General features: G+C 46.1%; 1 long non-coding RNA gene across 1 annotated transcript; it reads left to right on the top strand.

Annotated features, from left to right (window-relative positions):
• Positions 1 to 4975: 4975 nt before the first annotated feature.
• Positions 4976 to 25610, top strand: LOC310836862. Its single transcript, XR_014560276.1, has 3 exons — positions 4976 to 5339; positions 13443 to 13543; positions 25171 to 25610. It is a non-coding gene; the product is annotated as an uncharacterized lncRNA (long non-coding RNA).
• The last annotated feature ends 844 nt before the right edge of the window (positions 25611 to 26454 follow it).

The raw sequence follows: 26454 nt of genomic DNA, 5'->3' as shown, positions 1-26454 counted from the left end.
TACAGACGGCTCCTAGTGAATAGCATTTCTGTATAATCTAGGCTACATTAAGTAGTTGATTTTGGAACCACTGTGTTATCTCCACTTTCACCAGCTGTGGAAAGGGTTATAGCTCAGTGGTTAAAGCATCTGCTTTGAATATAGAAAGTCCCAGGTTCATTCCCTGGCATATTTGGATACAGCTGGAAGACATCTCATCTGAAATCCTTGAGAGCCATTATCTACCAATGTAGATAATGCCAAGCTAGATGGACAAATGGTCTGATTCCTGCTTCCTTTCTACAGTGATCACTTTAAAAGGACCAATTCATGGAGGACACGGCTATTGATGGCTACTAGCCACCATGGCTATGGTCTGGCTCCACACTTGGAGGCAATACTAGTTGCAGGAAACCACAGGAGGGGAGAGTGTTCTTGTGCTCAAATCCTGCTTGTGGGTTTTCCATTTGGATCATCTAGTTGGCCACTGTGAGAACAGGGTGCTAGAACAGATGGGCCATTGGCTTGATCAAGCATGCTGCTCTTATGCTCTTAAACCTATTCCTATGCATGTTTTGTTTTTTTACAACACAAATGTGTCCCATTTTTTTCTCAGGACTGCCCTTTTAAATCCTGAGTCTGGTGAGACACCACAGATGTCTATAATGCAATGGCTGTATGTATGTATGTATGTATGTAGTCCAGAGATAGCCAATGGGATGCCCTCCAGCCACTGCCATCATCCTTGCACAATAGCTATGCTGGGCATGGCTGATGGGAGTCCAGCAACAGCTGGTGGCTATCATGTTGTCTACCTGTGGGTTAGCAAATGCTGATGAGCATGCTTAAGAGTGTGGGGGTGGAGGGAGAGAGGGGAGAAAAACCATTTCTAAAAGAAAAGAGTTAATATCATTATTAGTGAGAAGCACTTGAAAAGGGAACTTGGAAAGAGGGAAGCAAATCTTTTAAAAAGCACTTCTCTTTCAATTAAAGTGTCTGCAGAGCTTAGATACTTCAAGGAAGAAACTGCCGTTTGAATTGCTTTCTCCCTAGGTCTGTTCCCTCTCTGATTCTTCACCTTGAAGATGAAAGAAGCGAAGATGTTCTCCTTCCAAGTTCCAACAATTCATTCTTTTCATGAATTGTGCTTGATCCAAACCGTTTTACTAAGTCAAAGGGCGCGCACTATGAAACCATGTTTCTGGCCGTCAATAACCCCCCCTCCAAAGGAAGAATACTTTAAGTTGGTGTCTCTAGTGTCTACCATGTTAGTTTGAAAGGGAAATTACTACAAAAGGTCTATTGCGTGTCGAGGTCCCCAAGCCACCCCCAAATGAATTCACACTTCACACAGGAATTTTTGTTTAAGGTTTTTGGCATAATTTTGGCCACAACTTTATTTTTTAAAAAATGTGAATGGTTGCTTAGGCATTGGTTGTGACAGAACTAACATCCGCAAATCTGCAAAGTCAGTAAGGGAAAACATTTTTGGGGAGAAAATGGAGCTGGGTGCCAGACCCTCACCTTTCCCCAAATGCTCCCAGGGGCTCTTGCTTGGCCCTAGTCCCCTTGACAGGGGTGAGGACAAAAGCATGGTGGGCCCCTGGATTCCTTTAACGGAATACCCTTGCAGCGGCAGCATTGGAGGGGCAGGCACAGCCAATCCATACCCCTCCACCAACCAATTTCCTAAAACCAATGCCTAACCGCAACCCTACAAGTTGTGACGATTTGCTATGCAGTAGGCAAAAAACCAAATGGCAGCAGCCAATCAGCCAAATGGACAAAATTCCTACCAGGCCCCTGCCCCAAAAGCAGATGACCCCATGACAGGCATAGCAAGGTCAAACGCAAAAGACCTAAAATTAGGGAGGGTGGGCAGGTGATCCGATATGTGCAGCGAAAAGAGGAAGCTCAACACTGTGCGCAGAGAATATATAACCTAAGGCTGTCAGTCAATAACTGGCAACATCAAACTCTCCCCAACAACAAGAGGAGCTCAATCACAATGGTGGACATCCAAACTAACCCACCCAGCAACAGTGAGGTGTCTTGTTAACCCCACTGCAACCCGTGCTCTCCATGAAGGAGAAAACACTTTGGGGGAATAGATGAATCCCCAGAGCAAGGAATCTTAGTGAATAAAAGAAAAGAAACCAGGAGCCTGATTTTTATAAATTAATTAATTAATTAATTAATTAATTAATTAATTTGTTGCTCTGGGACAAAAACAAAACAATGCATTACATCATAAACATCTATATGAATGCTGAGTGGGGTTATCCAGAGATTTGGAATATGCTGCCAGCAATATGCTGCTGACATACAGCTCTACTTCTCCTTTGCATCTGCAGGTGTCACAGTGGATGTGCCGAACCTTTGTCTTGCCTTGGTAATTGACTGGATGAGAGTCAATAAACCAGGGCTCAATCTAGGTAAGACTAAGGCATTGTCAGTGAGGGGTTCCTTAGACCAGATGGATGGGAGGTGGCCTGCTCTTGATGGGATTACATTGCTCTTGATGGGTACATAGCTTGGTGGTGCTTCTGGGTCCTTTGCTGTTGCCTGAGACTCAGGATGCCTCAGTGGCATGGAGTGCCTTCCATCAACTTTGGCGGGTGGCTCAGCTTCACCCCTGTCTGGGCAGAGATAACCTGACTTCAGTTGTCTATGATCTGGCAACCTCTAGGCTAGAGGCTAGATTACTGCCTCTGAAGACACTCTGGAAACTTTAGCTGATGTAGAATTCAGTGGCCAGGCTAATCACCAGGCACTCAGTTGCACAGGTCAATTTATAATGTTAAAAATGTGTTACATAGATGTGGCACCAGATGGCACTGTACAGCAGAATCCAAATTCAATGGCAGATTGCCTAGGGAGCTCCCCCCCCCCTTGTGTTTTTTAAATAGCATTTTTTATATCTGTGTAGATACAGCCCAGGTCAAGAGGGTTACACATCTTTAGCCACCAGGTGAAAAGGTTTCTTTATAACCCAGCCTTTGACTGTTTAATATTCTATGGCCTATTAAATATGTTTGCGGGAGAAGCAGTTACTGGTTTTTGTTTATTTTGTGTTCTCATTTTTTATTCTTTGTTTTGAATCACCCTGTGACTTTTGGATGAAAGGCGGCATATAAGTTGATTAAATAAATACTATATAAATAATATATGGTTAACACGCAACAACGGCAGCAAGGATACTTATCGCTAAGAATTGGAAAACTCAAGATCTACCCACGCTGGAAGAATGGCAGATGCAACTGATGGCCTATATGGAACTAGCTGAGATGACTGGTAGAATCCGAGACCTGGGAGAGGAGAGGGTCGAAGAAGATTGGAAGAAATTCAAGACTTATTTAAAAAAACATTGTAATTTGGTTGAATGTTAAGAAAGGATGCTAGATCATAAATAATTGTGCACCACTAAATTAGATGGAATTAAGATGATAAGTAAGTTTGAGGAAAAATTATAAACCTATTGGAGAACTAACAGATTATATTTAAATGAACCTGACACAAGAGTGTAAACAAGATGATAAATTGCGGGCAAGAATTGACAACGATGCAAATGGGAGCGGGAGGTGTGAGGGAGTCCAAAGATGTTAAGAAAGTATGTTATGATATATGTTATTCTGTTTCTTTATCTTTGCATTTTTATTCAAAAATCTTAATAAAATATTTATAAAAAAATTAATAATAATATATGGTTAACCACATTGGTTGAATCTCTGGTGTACTGTAAAACATTTGTTCTTCTTTACACCAGGGCAGTGTAATACACACTTTTAACCGCTAAGTGGAGATCAAGTATCATTTATGCTACTTACACAGCCAAGAAATACAGTTTCTTTCAATTTATCGCTCCCAACAAGCCTTGGCAGGCCTGCTGCCAGCAAGTGACATCCTTTGGCAGCTCTCCCCTGTGCTGGTGTGGATGCACATACATATAAATTTTGGGACCATGTTTTACAGGGAATCAAGGATATAGTGAGTGCACCAGTTTATTCAGATTCTCAGCCTTGTTTGCTGTCCATCTTCACCATTGCTGCTATTATGTGCAAAATCCCTTGTAATTTATTTTCTTATCACTGATTGACTAACCATTGCACAGACTGCCCCAAGACATTTTTGTACCTGAGGAGAAGCACAAAACGGTGACCCTCACACTGCCAGGGAAGGAGTGACAAACTACCTCAGGAACAAGGAAGGAATAAAGATCTGCATCAGGAACTGCTGGCCCTCTGGATCCTGCTGCCTGAGGCAGCCACCTCACCTTGCCTCATGGTTGGACTGGCTCTGCCCAGGGATGGAGGGCTAACCTAGCCTTTTTCCCGGTTTAAGAAAGTCTTCTTCATTGTACTATCTGAAAACAGCTCCCCCATTCATTATGAGTTTCCAGGGGTAAAGCCAAACCTATGAACTATGCAGTTACATGGTGGTCATTCATGACTTATGCTAAAAGACAAACTCAGGTCTGTAGCTGCCTAAAAAGTATGGTTTTATCTGGATTTAATCTTATTCCAGGATTTATTATTGACCAGTCCACTGTGCTTCTGTAGAATGATGCTCTCATTATTTGCAGCATGTTTTAAAATTAAAAAACCTCTCTGCATTTCTCTGCCTGCAGTATTTTCTTTCTTAAGTTGTTGACCATACAATATCAAACAGGCAAGACACTGTTCATTTCTGTACAGTCATACCTCAGGATAAATACGCTTGTTGTGTCTTACGTTTTGTTCAGCATGCGAACGGGGCTCCGGAACGGATCCCATTCGCATCCCGAGGTACCACTGTATCTTGCAAACATTTTTACAGGAATGATTTTTTTTTTTTTTAAGGGAAAAAGCAGCAGCACTTTTGCCAGCACAGTGTAATTTGCAGCTTTAACCAGTAGGTGCTGATAAAACATTATATATGTAATAATAAAATAGGAAAAGGATCTCTGGACGGTTAAATCCGTCAAAGGTGACTATGGGGTGCGGTGCTCATCTCACTTCAGGCCACAGACAGCTTTCCAGGTCATGTGGCCAGCATGACTAAACTGTTTCTGGCACAACGGGACACCATGACAGAAGCCAGAGCAAACGGAAACACTGTGCACTCTATATGTAATTTACACAGCTAAGAAGTGCAATTTGTTGCTCCTGGTTGAGATCCCTGCCAGGCCTGCCATCAGCATGTGACACCCTCTGACAACTCCTCGGCTCTCTGTCCCCTGGCCAGATCCACAGCAGCTGCCTGAATGTATACAGAACTGGCAAAAAGCACTGTAGAGTAGTAAGCATGTTGGAATTGGGCCTGTGGGATCCAGGTTCACATCCCTGGTCAGCTGTGTCGCATGACTTCCAATTTGTGAGCAGGTATGCTTCGTTGATCTTAGAGGTGCGTACCTGTCCGGCTTGAAAAACACTGTGCTTTGGGGGGGGGGGAGAGCTTGATCCAGCCTAAATGCCCCTTTCAGCCCAAGGGCCACATTCCTTTTTGGGCAACCTTCTGAGGGCCATATGCTTGTGGTGGGTGGGGCCAGAACCAGAAATGAGAGGAGCAACATATGCAAATTTTAATCTTTGTACAGTTTGTCTAGTTTCTATGCACAGGCACAGACACTTCTCTGTACTCCATCCAGACAAACAAAAGGCACATTCCAGCCAGACAGAAAACACCGAGGGTGTGGCCTGGAGAGAATTCTGAGGGCCACACAAGATGCCTGGAGGGCCACTTTCGGGCCCTAGGACTGAGATTACCCAGCCCTGTTTGAGCTCTTAACCAGAAATGCAAACGATCTTGCAAAGAAGGTGTGACATTTAAACTGCTAGTGTGAAGTAAATAAGCACCAGCCTCTGCCTGATATTTCCTCCCTCTTTCCCAAACTTCTGTTATGTTAACCTTTCACAAACACTTGGAAGCTGCATTATCTCCTCATTATCAACTTACCAGGGCAAGGAGGGTCTCTCAATTAATGGGCTGTTCTGACAGACGACATAATAAGTCCCTGAGCCTCCTCCAATTCCTGCTCCAATATCTCAGAGTTTTAGTTTCAATATGAGTAGAAAAATGAGAGTAGCCCTAAACATTATTATTTTTTTAGAAAAAAGCACTGCTTTAAACCATGTGTTACTTTAAATGCAAACCAAAAGAGGGCACTGTTGTTCAGAAAACTGGCCAACACTTGTTTGCAAACCTCTTAAAATTAACTCCACCCCTAAATGCTGAACCATGATACCTGCTATTTTCTCTCTCTCATCACTATTCATCCTGTAAATACTTCACAAGCTGCTTCATAAGAAGGTAATATATAAATTTTGGCTGTGCACAGCACCCCCATCTGTTCAGTGGTTTCAATCTGAGGGACCAGTTCCAAAGTAGTTTGGGAGATGGAGCGTATGTTTCGTGACCTGGGTGTTTGTTTGTTTTAAAAATGTCATTAAACATACACCTGGAAGCTGGAGAAAGATGTTGTTCTCCTCCTCATCCCCAGCTGAAAGCAGGCATGGGCGGGTTGTCAATTCTGCCAGCTGAGCCCTTGCAAGCATATTGTCTGATAATTTGTTTGCAAAGGAGCCCCCTGCGCCAGACAGGATTGGCCACTCTGCTGAGCAGTGGAGTTTCTGCTCCTGCTCCTTTGCACCATGCAGGAAGAAGTGTCAGGCAGTAGGGGGCTACCTTCTCCCGGTGATTATGGTAGCTCTCAGTCTCTTTGTGGGGTTTTCCCACCTGATGCCTGCCTTTACACCACGATAGCAACGAATTGCTCTTGGCCATGGGTAGGCAACCTAAGGCCCAGGTGCCAGATCCGGCCCAATCGCCTTCTCAATCCGGCCCGCGGACGGTCCGGGAATCAGTGTGTTTTTACATGAATCGAATGTGTCCTTTTATTTAAAATGCATCTCTGGGTTATTTGTGGGGCCTGCCTGGTGTTTTTACATGAGTAGAATGTGTGCTTTTTAAAAAAATGCATCTCTGGGTTATTTGTGGGGCATAGGAATTTGTTCATCCCCCCCCAAAAAAATATAGTCCAGCCTCCCACAAGGTCTGAGGGACAGTGGACCGGCCCCCTGCTGAAAAAGTTTGCAGGTCCCTGCTTTTGGCCATCCAAGCTGATCTGTAGCCATCTGCATCTGTCTGTACTGGACTCATGCAACACCCAAGTCCTTCTGAATAGGCCCAGTTTGGCTCAGAACTCAGCTGGATTTGGTGCACAACCTAAAATAAAATAAAATAGTCATCCTTAGCCAACCTCCATTTTCTGATTGGTGGGAGAAAGATGGGGGGGGAGGGGGAGGGAATTACATTTAAACCAGAGCCTAAAGATTTGTCATGTCCCTGTACTCATCCCTAATAAAACATCTGGTATAGTGGTTAGAGTGTTGGACTAGGACTAGAGAGTATACCAAGGTTTGAATTCCACCTCAGCCATGAAGTCCACTGGTAGTCTTCACTGGCTCTCATGCACATAGCCAGGATTTATGTTGGTGGGGACAGGCTTTATGTTGGGGTGGGGGCAGAACCTCAGTTAATTAAGTATTTGTATTGATTTACTTGATATGGGGGGCAGCTGCCCCCCTGCCTCCCTCTTGGCTATGCCCATGTATCCTCTCTCAGCCTAATCTTCTTCACAGGGTAGCTGTGCTAAATGAGGAGACAGAGAAGCATGTATGCCACCTTGAGCTCCTTGGAGGAAAAGGTGGGGTATAAATGCAAATAAATATTATATATATATGCATTTTGATCTTGCTGATGCCATCTTAAAATGTCATTCATACGCTTGCACCAAGTGTGTTTGCTCCTTCCCTAAATCTTTTGTGTGGCAATGAGAGGGACCAGGTACAATGAGTTCCGACGAGGCATTGTGGGGGCTTGTCACTTGTGTGTGACGTCACACTTGCAACAAATGCATATGATGTCACATGCTTTGGCATAGCTGTCAACTGTCCCTTATTTGGCAGGAAACTCCCTTATCCCGGCACCGTGTCCCGCTGCTGTCCCCTATTGATGATGTCCCTTAAATTTCCCAGGTTTCAAAGGAAGCAGTTCCTCTCCCTCCCTCCCTGCCAGCCAGGGAGGAAGGAGGCTCCAACTGTGTTGCTTGGCTGCCCACCCTGCCCCCCTCCGGCCTCCTCTCACCAGCCTCGGCCCCCCGGAGTCCCTTCCCGCAGGGACTGGCGGGAGCCTCGGGCCCTTCCGCCGCCATTCTCCTCGCGGCCGCTGAACTGAGTGTCTCTGCCTGGTGCCTCCCCTCTGCCCATCGCCGCCGCTCCCGCTAGGCCGTACTGCGGCTGTGCCGCTGAAGGACCCGGATGAGATGGGCAGCCTGGCATGGCCTATGAATTGCTGAGGAACCTTGAGAGGAGAGTGAGGGCAACCATAGAGAAAGCAGTTCAGAGAGAGGAGGAAGAGGAGGAGGCGGAGGCGGAGGAAGAGGAATGGGCAGGTGTTCCAAGGGCTACAAGGGAAGGACCGCAAGCGCTTCTCCCATAGATTTGTAGTGGTAGTCTAGCATAGATGGTCTGATCTGCGGGTTTACTTCAGGCGCTATTCCCCCCCCTTCCTCCCGCCCCACCTGATGGAATTGAGAGCTGCAGATGGAGCACGAGAGAAAAGATACAGAACTGCAGCAGCATCTTCGTAACGTGGACTTCGTTTTGCGCGAAAAGTGGTTGCTACTTGTAGTTATTTAATTGCAGTGTTTCATTGGCTGGTGTCTTGAGCAGCAACCTCTGGAAACGAAGGGCTAAAAACCGGCGCTGCTCTCCAAAATGATCTGGTCCCTTTTAACTTTGCATTTCAGCTGGTTGACTAAAATCCCTTATTTTGGCTGCTGGTCCCTTATTTTCAAGGCTGCTGGCCCCTTATTTTCAAATCTATGTGCTTTGGCAGGAGGCTGCAAGGCCTGACAAGGCCCTCTGTCACTGCAGGTAGGCCAGTTGGGGCCTTCTGGTGCCAATGAGGAGGCCTGGCAGGGCCCTCCACTACTGCCACAGGGAGGCCCAGTGGGACCCGGCTCCTCATGACTGTGGGTGACGGACTCAGACCAGGCCATCCCTGCATACTTGGGGGGTGGGGCTGAGCTGTCCTCAGCCCCATAGAGTTGGTGCCTATGAGAGGGACAAACCCCTCACAGTATTGACCTCATTACAGTCCTTGGACACCCCAAGTTCGTATACCCCAGGGGTGAATAGCAAGAGAGGGCACTCAGCTTTTTACAGTCTGTGGCTGTTTTTCTCTGTTGCCCTGAAGCCCTATTTAGCTGTTTACATTCCAGCATGCCGCTAGAACATTGTCATGGTTAGGCACCAGCTTATCTGTAAGACAGAGACAACAATTCAGAATTGCAGCAAAATGTTACTGTGCAGAGTAGTTTCAGCTAGCCATGTGTGCATGAGTGCAAGGTCTTCTTGTGTGTAAGTGCTGGTGCACCACGTGCTTTTCAAGGCTCAGATTATTGACTGGATCCAATTTTTACCCAGATCTCATGGAAAAGTGAACTGAAGTCCATGACAGCATGCCCGTCTGCATGGGTCTAAGGATCTAAATTGGCTGGTGACACCCAGCTCTATCCTAGTCCACCTTTCCTAGTTGTTCATCTTTTTCCCAACAGTCACCCGACATTCTGCGGTTACTGATCTTGCTCAGTTCCCAGCAAACAATTTCATTTCCCCTTTATGTTTTTTCTTTACTCCCTAAACATTATTTGTACTTCTGCAAAGCTTAGGGCTTCTTCAAGGCTGCTGATATCTCCCTTCCTGCTCTTGGATTGCATTGTTAGGGCTGGGAAAGAGAACGCTATCTGATGCCCCAGAGAGCCCAGAGACAATGTGAAAGGCTTTGAATTTTATACTTTATAAAGTCTGAATGTAACGATTCTAGGCTAACTGAAGCATCTAAATGTTCTTTGGGGCAGCCCCAACCCACCCACAAACATGTTCCAGTAATCCTCTCAAGAGGTTACTAAAGCATGTGGCAAAATCTGATTGCTCCCAGAAAAAGAAACTTAAACCTGCAGCACACACATACAGGAGGTGTGTGTGTGTGTGTGTGTGTGTGTGTGTGTGTGTGCGTGCGTGTGTGTGTGTGTGTGTGTGTGTGTGTGTGTGTATGTATGTAATCGTATCCGTCTGTACCCAGAATAAAGTCCCACAACTTTCCATATACAGGTTAAGAACTTTCCATATACGGTTTAAGAACTTAATTGGTTCTGGAGGTCCGTTCTTAACCTGAAACTATTCTTAACCTGAGGTACCACTTCAGCTAATGGGGCCTCCCGCTGCCGCTGCGTGATTTGTGTTCTTATCCTGAAGCAAAGTTCTTAACCCGAGGTACTATTTCTGGGTTAGCGGAGTCTGTAACCTGAAGCGTCTGTAACCTGAAGCATCTGTAACCCGAGGTACCACTGTACAGTAAAGATATATATATCAAAGTATGGTCCTAGGGCAGGGGTCAGCAACCTTTTTCAGCTGTGGGCCGGTCCACCATCCCTCAGACCATGTGGTGGGCCGGACTATATATTTTTTTTGGGGGGGGGGGAAATGAACGAATTCCTATGCCCCACAAATAACCCAGAGATGCATTTTTTTTTTGAAGCACACATTCTACTGATGTAAAAACACCAGGCAGGCCCCACATTCTACTCATGTAAAAACACCAGGCAGGCCCTTGGGCTCTTTTTATGCACTCACCAGAATAATAGTTAAGAATCACAGGATTGGAAGGCACCCTTAAGGACCATCGCAGACCCACTCCCAAACCTACAGCAATATCAAAACAGCAAAAACTTCAGTCTGCTCCAAGAAAAATAGTAAACACAGACTTCTAAAAAGACATTGGGGTTTTCTCTCGACACACATAGAGTTGAACGTTGATTTCAAGAAAGCAAAGAGGCAAAGGAAAAGAAGTAACTTTCATGGTCTTACTCAGCTCCTTACTCAGTGCAGCTGGTACTGGAGAATTTATCACTGGATTATGCTCAATTCATTTTGAGAGTACCGAAGGCAGATGTCAGAGGGGATCCAACATAGCTTAGCTATTGTTCTCCTTTTCCTTTATTGCAACACTGATTACCTGCTGGCCATGAATCTTGCTTTTTTAAAGAGAAAAACAAATAAAGCTTCAGTGTTCTGTCCCACCTAACAGAAATTTTCTGATTAAAAAAAAAAACAGAGCAACTGGCTTGACCTTGATGGCAGTACAGACTAATGCTTTGGTATTATGGGATACTTGAGAGCTTAAATTAATCAGTGTGAATAGCTGGCTGCAACATGATTTTCTTCTGTGGGATAATAAAAGGGATGTAAGAAGGCATATTTATTGGAATATTTCTTCGCCAATACAAACTTGGTTGTAACACACACAGTGGCGAAGTTCCTCTTCTCTGTTAAAGTTCTCACAAGAGGATAGTCCCATTTTAATTGTATTTTTTGGTAACACAGTTTTTATTTGTTTTATCTTTAAACTGTTTAACACAGTTGCATTGAAATATATCTTTGCTTACATTAGACCATATAAAGGTAAAGGGACCCCTGACCATTAGATCCAGTCATGGACGACTCTGGGGTTGCGGCGCTCATCTCACTTTATCAGCCGAGGGAGCCAGTGTACAGCTTCCGGATCATGTAGCTAGCATGACTAAGCTGCTTCTGGCGAACCAGAGCAGCGAATGAAAATGCCGTTTACCTTCCCTTCAGAGCGGTACCTATTTATCTACTTGCACTTTGACATGCTTTTGAACTGCTTTCGAGCTGGAACCGAGCAACAGGAGCTCAGCCCATCGCGGGGATTCAAACTGCCAACCTTCTGATCAGCAAGCCCTAGGCTCTGTGGTTTAACCCACAGCGCCACCCGCATCCCATCACACAGTGGTACTGTATTTTTTCACTTTATAGGTCAAAACCAGCATATTGAATTGGACTCAGAAACTGCAGGCTAGGACCATTTTGTGTGGGGATTGCATTCCTGCCCCCTGCACATGTTGGCAAAGTGCATGTAAGCCTGCTCTGCCCCCACGCACCCTGCCCGGCCTCCATTACACCCCCTTTCCCAGCCACATCCAGGGGCGGTGGAATGTGCACATGCATGTCTGCACATCAATTGGATGTGCCTAAAAAGGTCATTGCCTGTAATTGGCAGCTAGTGCAGTCAGGCCAGAATTGGCATTATATGCTCAAACTTGGCAGCTGAATTCTGCATTAGCTGAAGTTTCCAAACCATCTCCAAAGGCAGCCCCACATATAACATATTGCAGTAATCTAACCTAGAGGTTACCACAGTGTAGGCAACAGAGGTTATGTTATACCTGCCCAGATAGGGGCAAAGAGGTGCCAGCAGCTGAAGCTAATGGAAGGTATTGTATGCCACCAGGATCACCTGAGCCTCAAGTGACAGTGATGCTTCCAGAACTACCATCAAGCTATGTATCTGATACTTCAAAGAGAGTGTAACCCTTTTAAAAGCAAGCAGCCTCCCATCCATCCAGTCTAGGAAACCACTTACTCACAGTGCCTCAGTTGTAACTGGTCTGAGCTTCAGTTCGTTGGCTCTCATCTTGTCTATAATGTAAGACATCAGTCCAGCAAATCTACTGCATCACCTGCAAATGCAAAGAAATAGAGTGATAGCTGTCAATTTTTCCCTTTTCTTGCGAGGAATCCTATTCGGAATAAGGGAATTTCCCTTAAAAAAAGGGAAACGTTGACAGCTATGAATAGAGTTGTGAGTCATCACCCTATTGCGGACAACATCAAAAGTCAAAATGACCTCACTCATTTGTTTCATGTACATGGTAAACAACACAGAAGGCTCCACGGGCCTGAAAGCACCACCCTCTGAAAACTAACATCCAAGTAAGACTGGGACCACTGCAAAGAGGTGCTGCCCACCCCCAACTCAGACAGCTCCAGAAGAGTACCATGCTTGATGGTATAGGAAGTTGCTGAGAGATCAAGGAGAATAAACAAGGATACATTTCCCGTCTCTCTCTCCCTACAGAGGTAAACAACATTCTCCATGCCATGCATAATTTTATAATAAAAAAATAAAAAATATATTTTTTGAAATTCAGCAGAAGCTGCTGTAGAGGCACTTCTTGGCATTCCTACCAGTCCATCCCGATTGCTATGTTCCACATAAATGAAAAGCATCTCTTTCATAGCAGGTACATAACATTGTTATTAAGCCATTGCCCCAGTTTATGACCCAGGGAGCAATTTACTGTTGATATTATCATGGCAGGTGGGAGCACTTGTGCTTCCCAGCTCTAAATATTATGATGTTCCTCTTCAGGGACTTTTAAATATATATACAGAGAGAGAGAGAGAAAGAGAAGTCAGCCGAATGCTGAATTTGTCCCTTCCTAAACACTGTTCCTGGCATGAGCCAAAACACTTAGGCTTACTGGCAAGCGAAGCTCTTTGAGGAATTAATTTGCTCAAGCAAATTATTAGAATCTTTCTTCCTCTTAAAATGTTTAGGGCAAACTGGAGGCTAATGAAAGGAAAGGAACAATTACAATGCTTGAAGTGCCCATAATCTCTGCAGGCAGATGCACAAGCGAGTAAGTGCTGTTTCCAGGGTAAGTTTGGGTTTGCATCAATTTTGAAATGAAAACAGGGGAGGTTTAGGTTTTACCCTCTGTGTTTCAGGAGGAGCACCTGTATGTCTGGATGGAAGCTGAAAGAAGAGATGATTTTGATGATCCTACAACAAAATGTTGCAGTGTAAAGTGCCTCTGTCCTTGTTACTCCATTCCATTCTACCTCCCTCCTAGTTTTCTATCCCCATCCCAAACAGACACTCTATATTCTGAAGTCACTGATCTTGTAAAGTTTCACAGCTGTTTTGGCTACCCCTGCACCTTGAAGAATTTTGACACTTCTGAAAAAGTCACCACAGAGCTGGTGATGGGAGCAAGTGGGCACATATACTTGTCCATATATCTGACCAATTCATCTCTAAATCAGCTGATGTATTCTTTCTCTGTAAAGTTTATCTTTGTAAGGTTTGTGCTTTAACCTAAGTTTTGTGTCCTAGGGCTCATCCACACTTCTGTTTCACCTGCCGCTTTCTCCCAGGAAAACCCGCGGTTTAGTGCTGAGTCAGGGCAGATGGCAGTTGGGTGGCAGTAGGCAGTGTGTTCCTCACCTCCCTGTGCTCCTGGCATGGTCTAACTTTTGACTCTTCCTTTCCCCAGAGCCTCAGTCTCAAAGTGGGTGGGGTGGCTTGCCCTCTTCTTGCAGAAGAAACAGTTTAATGTCAAAATGTTTATAATCCAAGGTGTTTTGGATCTATCAGGTTCTTCATCAATACATTTCAAAATGTAGAAGCTGAGTCTTTTGTCCTGCTGCAGCTCAGGCATAGGGCATCTGCTTTGCATACAGAATGCCCCATGTTCAATCCCTTGTCCTCTAGTTAGAGCTGAGAATGTCTCCTGTCTGAAATCCTGGAAAGCTGCTGTCAGTCAGTGTATGCAATACTGAGTTAGATGGAGCTATGGACTGACTCAGATAAGGCTACCTCCTGCATTATTATCATTATTATTATTCCACCCTTCACCAAAAGATCTCAGGATGGTTCACAAGATAAAAACACAAGATAAAAGCACAAATAAATATTGAAATAGGAACAACAAAACAATAACCCTCCCTCCCACAAACACATTTGAAAGGCTTTAGAATATTAATCAGTCAGAGGCCTGGTTGAAGAGGAATGTTTTTGCCTGGCACCACTATGGGGAGCCCTAACAGAGAAGGCCTGTTCTTGTGTTGCCACCCTTTGGACCTCAAGTAGAGGAGGCACTTGAAGAAGGGCCTGAGATCATCATCACAGAGTCTGACTCAGTTTATATTTCTGTGTAAAGACTCAGATCCCTTTTGTTGTGTAAATGGGAACTTAGGAAGCTGCCTTACCAGGCAGGCTATTTGCCCATCTAGCCTAGTATTGTTTAGTCTGACAGACAGTGGCTCTTTTGGGGTCTTAGACCTTTCTCTCTACCACCTGATCTGTTTCAAAACTGGAAATGCCAGAGATGGGAGCTGGGGGTTTCTGTTTGTCAAGTGTGTGCTCTGTCACTAAGCAACAGCCAGGGGTAGCCTGAGAATAGCACCCATTCCCAAATCAAGGTGCATAGCACCCGAGGGCAGCCCAGTTCTTTTGGCACCTGACACAGAAAACCCCACAAACTCTTCTCCCTGGAAGCAGTGTTATTTTTTGGTTTTTTACTCAAGAAAAATAAATACAGTAAATGGACAAAAGTACAAAGATTCACAAAATGTTTAGGGGTATGCGTACCCCTGTGTCGCCCCAGAAAAAAGCACTGCCTGGAAGTATAAATGCAACCATTATAAAGTTTAGTGTGAACAGTTTGTGATACCCACAACCATTTGTTTTATTTTGCTGCATGGAAGAACGTATCTCTAATGGCCTTATGCCCCTTCCCCAATGGGGTGGTGAACAAAAAAACATGGCTGTCTCTGTCACTCTCTAATAGAAAGTTCTTCTAGTTAAATGAAGCCCAGTTTTCCTGTGGTTGAACATGGCATTTAAGAAAAACCTTCTAAAGGCGTTTCTGTTTGCAGCATGTTATCCAGAAGATAACTGAGCCATAGACATTGAGCTTATGCTATTACAAAAGCCAATTGGCAACTTGTTTTATTTATTTATTTAATATTGTGTGCTAGCAAAGATCCACAAAGGCTTCCTGGATCCCAAAATGGGAAAGTCAGGGATGTCATTGGTGGGGGTTGCTGCAATTTTTATTGCAATGTCCATAGCAGTAAAATTACAAGCTTGCTGACAAGTAATGATTTCATATTTGCTTACACTGTTGGCAGCGCTTGCAAAAATAAAATAAAATTGTAAGAAAAACAAAAACAAACCAGCGACAACCAGGAAAATATTTGCATTGACATTTTCTAACATGAATGAAAGATATCACTGGTTCCGTAATGAGGTCTGGGAGACCTCTTATTCCACCCATTAAGTTCATACTGTCCATCTTTTCATTGAACATCTACTTCTAGAGATGGGGGGGGGGGGTAGAAGACAGCATTGCTTGAAGAACAGCATACTTGCACCACGCACATGAATGAAAATTTAAACATGCCCTGAAGGTAGCATAGGGATAATGATTTAAATGGCAACGTGTTACAGGAAATTGCCCTTGTTAAACAGACACTTATAGTAGGAGTGGGGAATGTTATGTAGTGAAGTTTCACCCTGGGCCAGCAGGGGGATACTGTATATAGTTTTCACTCAGGTCTGTAGATAGTTTTCCCTCAGGTCAGCGTCAGTTATTTTAGGCGGGAACTCTGGGCTGTTGTTGTTACAATGTTGACAGCCGGCTGCCTATAAAAGCAGGCCGGCTGAGCTGTTTTCAGTCAGTTCTATTCCAGCTTATGAAATAAAGAGCTATTTGGAGAAATCGCTGGTCGTCGGCTATGTCAACCCACAACTTAACACTGGCGACGAGGATGGGATTGATGGACATCAGAGCACAGCCAGATGCGGCCAGCCTCTGAACTGAGCTGAATCACTGAGCTGAATCACAGAGCGAAATCACTGAGCGAAATCACTGGACAGAACCAATTCAGAGCTGACTGTTCTGGCTAGAGCACTGTGTTCCATCCATCGCCCTTCACGCCAGCAACGGAATCATGGCTTCACTTGTGCCTCCCCCGCCGTTTGCGCCAGCCTCTGAATCATGGGATTCCTACCTCGCTCGGTTCGACTGCTACCTCCAAGCCAACGAGCTGACAGCAGTATCAAAGGATCGTAAGCGGGGCCTATTCCTCAGCCTCTGTGGGCCTGAGGTGTTTGAGACGGCCCGAGCATTGGTTGCGCCCGAAGCAGTCCAGGCAACACCATGGGACACGATCCAAGAGAAGCTCCGCAACCACTACGCACCAAAGCCGTCCAAGATTGCTGCCCGCCATGCGTTCTACCACCGGAACCAGGCAGAGGGGGAGTCAATCAACAAGTACACCACCGCCCTGCGACAGGCTGCAATGCACTGTGAGTTCCGAGACTTAGACGATGCCCTGATGGATCGAATCGTCTGCGGGGTCCGGGACATCCATCTGCAACGGCGTCTCCTCGCCAAGCCAGACCTCACGCTGCAGAAAGCCATTGAGGAGGCTGTGGCCTCAGAAGCTGCTGAACGCTCCACCCAGGAGATCCGCAAGTCCAGCAGCCAGCGTCTTGCTAGGGAGCATCAGTTCCGGTGCATCATGAAGAGGCCAGCAGTGATGAGGCATCCTCCAGTGAAGGCGATGACGTGCACCAGACAAAGCGGGAGCACAGGAAGTTCCAACAGAAGTCCAAGGGCCAACCGGAATGTGCCGGCTGCGGAGGCAACCATTCCCGTGCCAAGTGTCGATTCAAAGACGCCATCTGTAGGAAGTGTTCCAGAAGGGGCCACATCGCTAAGGTCTGCCGATCGGCTCCGTCTGACACCCCCCCTTCATCGACTCGCAAGTCCAAGCCTTCACTCCAGTCTGCCAAGGAAAGTTGTTTCGCTCTCACCAACTGCCGCTGCCCATCTGGAACCACGATTGGCCAAACCGACTCACCTACACGACGCAAGCTGAACGTCACGGTGCTCATTGAAGGAGCTCCATGTGACATGGAGATCGACACCGGGTCTGCCCTGTCCATCGTGTCGTGGAGCACCATCAAAAGACTGGTACCCAGAGTGTCCAAAAGGCAACTTGACTCTCACCGCGTACACCTGAGAGACTACCAGGGAAACGACATTCCCGTGGTAGGCGTTGGCCGGTTCCGGATTGCCTTCAAGGATTTTTCGGGCCTGCTCTGGTTGGTGGTGGTCGAAGGTCAGCGGCCAAGCCTCCTAGGGCTAGACTGGTTTGATGCCCTCGGCCTGGAAGTCACCGGCATCAACTGCATCTCTAACGCAGAGACTGAGGGTCTGGTCAAAGACTTTGCCGAGGTTTTTGACGGCACCTTGGGGCAATATACAGGTACGCCCATCTCCTTTAGCCTTGATCCACAAGTCGCCCCCATCAAGCTAAAGCCACGCCAGGTTCCCTTTGCTCTCAAGGCTAAGGTGGACAAACAACTGGACAAACTGATCGCCCAAGGAGTTTTGGAGCCGGTTGACCACGCCAAGTGGGAAACCCCCATCGTCACGCCTGTCAAGCCAGATGGGTCGCTGAGAATCTGCGCTGACTACAAGTGCACGATCAACAAGGCACTTCAGCAGTACGCTTATCCGGTTCCTGTTGTCCAACACCTGCTGCATTCCCTGGGTGAGGGTAAGGTCTTCGCTAAGCTGGACCTTGCCCAAGCCTATCAACAACTGCCAGTCGATGATGCCACTGCTGAAGCCCAGACGATCGTCACCCACCGGGGGGCATTCCGTTGCCGCCGGTTGCAGTTCGGGGTGAGTGTGGCTCCTGGCATCTTCCAAAGCCTTATGGAGCGTCTCCTGCAAGGGCTTCCGGGCGTGGTACCATATTTTGATGACGTCTTGGTGTCTGCAGACTCACACCAGCAGCTGTTCGAGCGCCTCCGTGCCGTGCTAACCAGGTTCCAAGAGGCTGGGCTCAAGGTAAAGAGGGAGAAGTGCCAGATCGCCGTTCCACAGGTAGAGTTCCTGGGCTATCTTATCGATGCCTCTGGCCTTCACCCGACCACATCCAAGATCCGCGCTATCCAGCAGGCCCCCACCCCAAAGAACAAGACGGAGTTGCAGGCATTCCTGGGGCTGCTGAACTTTTATAACATGTTCCTGCCCCACAAAGCCACAGTGGCTGAGCCTCTTCACCGACTCCTTAGTACAAAGACGCCTTGGGCCTGGGGTCATCGGGAGACGGCGGCCTTCAACGCGGTCAAGGCTCTCCTTTCATCAGACAGTGTGCTGGTACAGTACAGTGAATCCAGGCCGCTGGTCCTTGCCTGCGACGCCTCACCTTTTGGCATCGGTGCTGTCCTTAGTCACCGTTTTCCAGATGGAAGAGAAGCACCACTCGCCTACTTTTCCAGGACACTATCTCCGACGGAACGGAATTACAGCCAGCTCGACAAGGAGGCATTGGCACTTGTGGCTGGAGTGAAGAGGTTCCATGAATACCTCTATGGCAGGACTTTTGACCTCATCACTGACCACAAGCCACTCCTGGGCCTCCTCGCCGGTGATCGTCCAACTCCACCGGTCCTCTCGCCACGCATGCTGCGATGGACTGTTTTCCTGGCTGCCTACCACTACCGGCTCATCCATCGCCCGGGGAAATCGATGGGCCATGCCGACGCCCTCAGCCGTTGCCCTCTTCCAGCATTTGTGGAAGACCCGGCTCCATCGCTCCTTCTGATTGAGGATCTTCCGGCAGCGCCTGTATCAGCTGCCACTGTGGCCTCCGCGTCTGCCCAGGATCGCACCATCAGCCGGGTGCTCAACTGGGTGTGGAGGGGGTGGCCACAAGGGCCTTTTGCATCAGAGTTCCAGCCCTTCGCAACCAGACAACATGAACTCTCATCTCATCCCGGCTGTCTGCTGTGGGGAGACCGCGTCGTGATTCCCCAGGGACTCCGTCAGCGCGTCCTGGAGGCTCTGCACGTTGGCCACCCGGGAATTGTCAAAATGAAGGCGTTGGCTCGGTGTTACGTCTGGTGGCCTAATATGGACGATGCCATCACTGCCTGGGTGTCCGCCTGTCAAGCGTGCCAAGAGTCGAGGCCTGCACCACCGGCAGCTAAGGGACACACCTGGGAGACGCCAAAGACACCCTGGTCGAGGGTGCACATTGATCTGGCTGGCCCCTTTCACGGCCGGACCTTTATGGTAGTGGTGGATGCCTATTCCAAATGGCTGGAGGTCGCCCTGATGCCCTCCACCACTACCGAAGCTGTCATCCGGGTGCTGCGAGGCCTGTTTGCAACGCATGGGTGTCCTGATGTCCTTGTCTCTGACAATGGACCACAGTTCACGTCAGGCACTTTTGAGCGGTATCTTTTGGGACTGGGCATCCGCCATGCCCTAACGGCACCCTTTCATCCATCCAGCAACGGGCAAGCGGAAAGAATGGTGCGCTCGGCAAAAGAGGCACTGGCGCGCCTGGACCGGGGAGACTGGCATGAGCGGGTCGCCGAATACTTGTTCGTGCAACACATCACCCCTCATGCAGCCACAGGGAGGAGTCCTGCTAAACTGCTTATGGGCCGCCGCCTCAGGTCACCGCTCGACCGGCTACACCCGGACTTTGCCGTGGCTGAACCCCCAGGCTGTGCCAACGCGCCACGGTCATTTGTCCCAGGAAACCAGGTCTTTGCCTGGAACTATGTGGGGGACATTCCTTGGGTGCCAGCCACAGTAGTGGGAGTCACTGGACCTCGCTCGTACCAGGTGGCACTCGAAGACGGACGCTTGTGGCGACGGCACATAGACCAGCTTAGGCGCAGGGTTGGGGACTTGGACACTACCGAGGTGCCCCCAACTGCGCTTGCGGCTCCAGAAGAGACACGTACAGATGGCGAGGCCCCACCTACACCTCCCTCACAAACTGCCAGCGTGGAGCCGAACCAAGCCGCTTCAGAGGGTCTGCCAGACTTACCACAGACTCAGACCACTCCACTTGCGGAGGCTCCACCCACAGCAGCAGATCCAGGGGATTTGGTTCCAACGCCACCTAGGGTCACACCACAGCCTCAGCAAGAACTGTGTGGCTCTCCGGACTTGGCTACCAGTCCCCGGCGGTCTGGCAGAGTTTCCAAGCGCCCAACTTATTTAAAGGACTATGTTGTTGGACATGTATCACTGTTGGTCTAAGTATGGGAAATGTAACCAATATGCTTTTGTGCCTAATTGAACCATTACACGTAGTGCTGTATATAAGGAAACCATTACGATTGTAACTAACGCCTTATCTCGGTGGGGAGGGGTGTTATGTAGTGAAGTTTCACCCTGGGCCAGCAGGGGGATACTGTATATAGTTTTCACTCAGGTCTGTAGATAGTTTTCCCTCAGGTCCGCGTCAGTTATTTTAGGCGGGAACTCTGGGCTGTTGTTGTTACAATGTTGACAGCCGGCTGCCTATAAAAGCAGGCCGGCTGAGCTGTTTGCAGTCAGTTCTATTCCAGCTTACGAAATAAAGAGCTATTTGGAGAAATCGCTGGTCGTCGGCTATGTCAACCCACAACTTAACAGGGAACCTGTGGTCCTTCAGGTGTTGCTGGACTCCAGTTCCCAGCAGCAGCAGCCAGCATAGCCAATGGTCAGGGATGAGGGTAATTGTAGTCCAGCAATTTTTGGAGGGTTACAAATCCCCCTATACCTGCTTTATAGTATATGCAAACCTACTACTTGAGTATTCTGCTGTTCAGAGATTTATTGCTTCCAACTTCCCACCTGTAGTCCATGTCATGGAGTCTCATAAGGTAAAATATAACAAGAGGTCAGCTAGGATATGACCAAAGCTGTTCTCCCAGGCATGTGAAGAGGCTAAGCTGATCTTTCCATGCCTGTCAGGGGAAGACATGCCTGATTTCTGCTCACATCCAAGGCTGTGGCTATGGGTGAAGCAAGACCCTCTTGGGGTATTGATGCTGTGAACCCCTCCATCGTAGGCTCAGGTTGTACATATCAGTAAATAAACCAAATATCATAAAGACGCCACAGTCCCTACTGTCCCCCATTCCAAAGGAAACACAAACCCTGGGTAAGCACCTGGAACCCCTGGAATCACACACTGCTCAGAGATTGGAGTGGCATGTAATAACATGCTTTTATTTTAATTGTACTGCTTTAAAATTTTGATGTTTGCTGGCCTGGACTCTTTTGGGAGGAAAGGCAGGGTAGAAATCTAGTAAGTAAGTAAGTAAGTAAGTAAGTAAGTAAGTAATTAGTCCCATGTGCTGGAGGATGCCCATCACTGTCTTAATAACTTCTTATTGCTGTAGACATGCATGTAATGAAAGCTGTGGAGCCCTTCTTTTCTTATATGGTCTTTCTGTGTCTTGTATACTCAGTGTTGGTTTTTGTTTGTTTGTTTGTGGAACAAATGATGCTGAGTTTGTTAGAGGAAAATGGAAGCAAGCACTGGGTCAAAAAGTGAAAGGAGCATGAAGGAACAGGATTGTCACCTGGGGATGATCAAGAGTGAGACACATTCAGCAATAGTGTTTTGCAGAGATGAAAGCAGGTGTAGCGGTGGGGGAAAAATTAAGTGTGGGAGCTCAGGAGCGCTGACAGAAAGAGGCCACTGTGATCCCCCCCCCACTTCCTCATTTTTTAACACACACACACACACACACACGAAAGAGAGAGCGAGAGGGAGAGAGAGCAGCAAAGATGTTCTTTTGTCTCTTAGCTGTGCCGCTCTTCAAAAAGTATTCATCTTAAATTAGGGTCTTGGTGGGGCTCATTAAATGTTTCACTAAAGGTTGTTTCATTTGGGGCTGATGTTCTGCCAATCAAATTGTCCAGAGAGAAGGTAGGAGCTGTAACTGTGCAAAGTGATAATAGCACCTGGGGAAATAAAGGTTGAAGTGTGTGTGTGTGTGTGGAATTATCCATCCTTGGGAGAACAAATCTAATCTGGAAAGATGCTTCCAAAATCTAAACAGGATGATGTGATGGGGGTGGCAGTGGGGAGGCAGGGAGAAGAATGAAAAAAACAATGCAACCTCCAAAGTGGATTTTCAGTTCCAACATTTTAGTGCCTCGGGAGAAGGACAAGATGGCAAGTCTCCCCTCCACCTGCCATTGTACTACCACCATTTACAGCTTTTAAAGAAAGTCTGGCTTTAGCAATGAGAGATGACCAGAAGATAAGAGGAATAAAGGTGGGCAGAAGAAATCAGTATTGTAATACAGTATATGCAGATGACATAATGTTACTTTTTCCCTACCAATTAACCCTTTGGAATAAATTAAGGAGGTAATTCAATAAATGGGTGGGGCTACTGAATAGACGCATCTAAAACAGAATTTATTGGATTCTGTTTGAAGGGAGAGGACAAACTCCTTGAATTTTTCCGTTGAAAAAGGAAAGGTAGGAGATATATGCTGGGAGCAAACAAGCAAGCTAGGTGCTATGTTAACGATTATTTCTTGAAGACAGGCTTGATGGTGAATGTGATAAAGGTGGCCCACTGCTTGATGGTTATATGTGCTTGACAAAATGGATTGCTGTTAAGAAATGAAAAGAAGCTTGAGTAAATCTTTTTCCTCAGCAGCGTTCATATATAAAAAATTAACTGGAAAAGATATCATGGCTGATTGATTTTGTTCTGTTCTCCAAAAGCTCCAGTTGTGTCAAAACCAACTTCCATTCCATCAGGAGTATGTTTGACATTTGACGGGCTGTCACTGGAAAGACAAATGTGTCCAATCAAAAGCAGCTGAGGAGAGAGATGACCTTTGCCGTCATTTCTTGATGTGCTGTGAGCTAATAAATTAATGAAAGGAGATTAAAGATACAGGCAGATGGGGAGGCAGTTGGCTGGGCAGACAGGGTGAAGAGTTACGTTGTCTCTTGAGATGGCCTTATCAAATAGCTGTTGCTGGAGGCTTCTATCCAGAATCTGAGTCAAAACCAGAAGCTACATAAAGTTCTGTGTAATTTCCCCTGGTTGCTTTGTATATGTAACTGAAAAAAGCAGAGCTTGGAGACTGCAATCAGGAATTGAGGAAGGGTGAGAGGTGGTTCGCCACTCTCTGCTGGCCATTTCCCTCCTTTTGTTGTTCAAAGATAAATTACAAAAATGAGGAAGAAAAAGGAGAGTGTTCATAACACAATGATGATGATGATGATGATGATGATGATTTATTTATACCCCGTCCATCTGGCTGTCTTTCCCCAGCTACTCTGGGCGGCTTCCAACAAAATATTAAAATACAATAGTCTGTCAAACATTAAAAGCTTCCCTAAACAGGGCTGCCTTCAGTTTTCTTCTAAAAGTCTGGTAGTTGTTTTTCTCTTTGACATCTGGTAGGAGGGAGTTCCACAGGGTGGGTGCCACTACTGAGAAGGCCCTCTGTCTGGTTCCCTGTAACTTGGCTTCTTCGCAGCGAGGGAACAGCCAGAAGGCCCTCAGCACTGGACCTCAGTGTCCGGGCAGAACAATGGGAGTGGAGACATTCCTTCAGGTATACTGGACCGAGGCCCTTTAGGGCTTTAAAGGTCAGCACCAACACTTTGAATTGTGCTCGGAAATGTACTGGAAGCCAATGTAGGTCTTTCAGGACCGGTGTTATGTGGTCTTGGTGGCCACTCCCAGTCACCAGTTTAGCTGCCACATTCTGGATTAGTTGTAGTTTCTGGGTCACCTTCAAACAATATTTGTGCACAGGATAATACTTAGTTTCAGATAATGTATGGTCACATCCACAACAAACACAATGAACACCTTATGTTAAGTGATGAATTAATATGTTTAATTTCATAATGTGAAGATCTAAGGATGTTAATGTTTAAGTTAAATTTTATAAGAACTGTGATTTGGAAAACCGTTAAAAGGATATGCAATGAAATTCAACCAAGGGGAAGCGAGGAAGTCACTTAACAATGTTAATAATCTTCAATAAGGCTATGATTTATGTTTGTTTGTCTTATGTGTTTGTTTGTTTATAACGTTGTGAAAACCAATAAAAAAAATTGGGGGAAAAAATGAACACCTGTACCACTATCATGGTCATGCCCCCCTCCCAATAATTTTGGAGACTGTAGTTTGTTCAGGGTCTCCTAACAACTCTAAGTACCCTTAACAAACTTTAGTTGCCAGGATTCTTTTGGGGGAAGCCATGAGTGTTAAAATGCTAAAATAATTCTTATGTGTTAAGATAAATAGAAATGCAGATATTTTTGTATCGTACTTCTACATTACTTAGAGTGAAGCAGTGAAATGCATTGTCTGCTGGAAGATAATGTGAGATGTAATAATATTTCAATATGTCTCCTACTAACAAATACAAATTTATTTGTTCTTGCTCTCTGTTATTCCAATGAAATATAAACAACTTCCATTTTTCACCCAATGCCTTCTGTCAAAATAGATTTTCCACCCATGAGAGAAAATATATAGACCCATGTATCTTTTTCCTTGTACTGGGGAATAAACAAACAAGCAGCTTGAGCGGCCTGTGGCTCTGCATGCGCACAAACATGTTTTTGGATAATATCCTACACAGAGTAAATTGGAATTATTTTCATTAGAGACTAATATGATTCAATCTCATTTCTTTTGTAGGTTTATCTAGCAACAACGATGCCTTCACAACCGTCCCTCCAAAACTCATCAGGCTAAGACATCTTAATGCTGCTGCTTAAACATTTCATTTGGGATGAACTGAACTAGCCTCTCTGCTTTTGTTGGTATTCTAGTAGTAATTTGGTTAAAGAATAAAATGAGAATTCCCAGGATGCCTAGAGGCCGTTCTGAGACAAGTATGCTTTTGTGTGAGAGAGTTCAAATCAATAAACATGTAGCAAAGCAGAAATATAGGCCTTTAGTCATTTAAAATATCCCCTTCTAAGTTGCTTCCAAAGTTCCCCGCTTCCCCTTAAGCATAGAAAGCACTTAAACTCTTCTAAGGTCAGATTCATGTGCTTTTCCATATAGCAAGAAAAGGCAGTACAATTTCATTTCAAAGTTGGTAAATGTTTCTAAATTATTTGTATTGAAATACAGAGGTGACTTGATGGTCAAGGCTTGGAGCAATCAGCCCAGACATTCTTACTGATTTGTTCACATGATGGGAAAAGAAATAAAAAAGAGATTGGTAACTTTCCCTCCCAAGATAAGGGCTTTGACCTGGCCAAGTCTGGCAGGACAGCTGACTCTATGGTCTCAACCCCTTCATACATTAATTAGAGTTCAGCATGCTGGTTTTGTGAAGCTGGATATATCCCACAGCTTTAAATCTTGATGTGTTTTATCAGGCTCTCAGATTAAGGGAAAGTCTATTGGCCTGCTTGGATGAGTGTGGTCCACAGTTGGGGTTTTCGGTGATACTAAAGACTTGCTTATATAACATGCACATGAGTTCATCACACACCTTCTGTTGCATTGATGGAACATCTTTGGCACTTATTGAGGTTTTCTTGGTGTTTAAGTTAACTTGCTATCTGTGAGGCTGTGTAGGTGGAACACAGATTTAGTGCTCACACAACACGGAGGCTTTGAAATGTTGTTGGACATTTGAAACAGATCTCCTGTGCACTGAGTTAAATCAGGAGTAGGGGGGCTTTTTCAGACTGAGGGGCACAGTGGTAAGTGGGGCCAGAGGCAGAAGTAGGTGGGGCAACTTTTTTTAAAAAAAGAAAAACTTTGTTCAGTAGGCTAGTTCCTACACGCACTCAGACAACCTCTCTGTCCTCCATCCAGGAAAGTAAGTGACATTGTCAGAGTTCAAAGACACACTAAAGCAGCGGTCCTCAACCTGTGGGACCCCAGCTGTTGTTGGACTACAACTCCCATCACCCCTGAGCTCTGGCCTTGCTAGCTAGGGGTGATGGGAGTTGTAGTTCAACA

This window comes from Podarcis gaigeae (genome assembly GCF_964106915.1).
Source record: "Podarcis gaigeae genome assembly, chromosome: Z".
Lineage (NCBI taxonomy): Eukaryota > Metazoa > Chordata > Lepidosauria > Squamata > Lacertidae > Podarcis > Podarcis gaigeae.
Note: the sequence above shows the minus strand (reverse complement) of the source record. Positions and strands in the feature narration are given on the sequence as shown.